The following is a 1,080-nucleotide window of genomic DNA, read 5'->3' as shown; positions in this document are numbered from 1 at the left end:
AAATTATAAATTACACAATTTTTTTATTCATATATGGATTTTTTTAAAATTAAAGGATAGTACATTTACTGTATAAAAGCAGAAATGATAATATACAGGGTGTACATAAAGTACCGGGACGGTTGAATAACTTTTAGAAAAATTAAAATTTCGAAAAACGCTGAAACACGTCAAACGAGTTTTCAAAAAATCTATCTTTTGCGGGGGGTTGCAGCCCCCCAACCCCAAGGGGATGCGGGGGCGCGAGGGGGGAATAAATTCTTAAATGGGAAGGGGGGTCGATTGGGGGCTCGTTTGAAAGGTCTTTTCGAGACGAATTCAAAACACTATGTATAGAGGGCGCTGCGATCATTTTTCGCAAAAATATTTGAGTTTTAAGATTTCTAATACCACCGGCATTAGCGTTACCCAATGTACACCACGTGGAGGATTTTGCACGGTTGGATTTTGTACATCTCATAGCCCTGAAAAGAGGGCTAATTTTATGTATTCGCAGCTTTGAATGATGTTTCCATTAATATTAAGCCAAAACTCCAGCCAGAAAATCCAGCCAGATCTAACCCCTTGGTGTATACGATATTTTACATACACAATAACACAGGTGTGATAATGAACCATGACCAAGACCAAGATCCATATCTAAGTACATTTGTAACAGTAAGACCAACTTCGAAGTACATCACCAAAACCAAGTCCATGACCAAGACCAATTTCAAAACCAAGAGTAAGTCCAAGAATAAGACCAAGTCCAAGACCAAGGCCAATGTCGCAGTACTTCCATTTGGATGCACATTCATACATGCAGTAGCAATTTCAGTATCGCTTGGAAACAAGGTACTCCGTTGAACATACCTACGTTTACTACTTTTAAGAATTGTTAATTGAAAATTACTTTGAATATTGATTAATGTAGCGATTAGATGTCGAGTAGATAATACGTATTTGGTCCAACATTGGCTGCGTTCATATTGAATTATTCTACGTACTATTTTATCGATTTACTTTTATTAATGTTGTTGATGTTGTTATTTCGTACTATCCGCCATAATGCAATATCTTACTGAAAGAGAAAGAATAACA

Source organism: Trachymyrmex cornetzi, unplaced genomic scaffold (genome assembly GCF_001594075.2).
Source record: "Trachymyrmex cornetzi isolate Tcor2-1 unplaced genomic scaffold, Tcor1.1 scaffold390, whole genome shotgun sequence".
NCBI classification, from domain to species: domain Eukaryota; kingdom Metazoa; phylum Arthropoda; class Insecta; order Hymenoptera; family Formicidae; genus Trachymyrmex; species Trachymyrmex cornetzi.
This window is presented reverse-complemented; position numbering follows the sequence as displayed.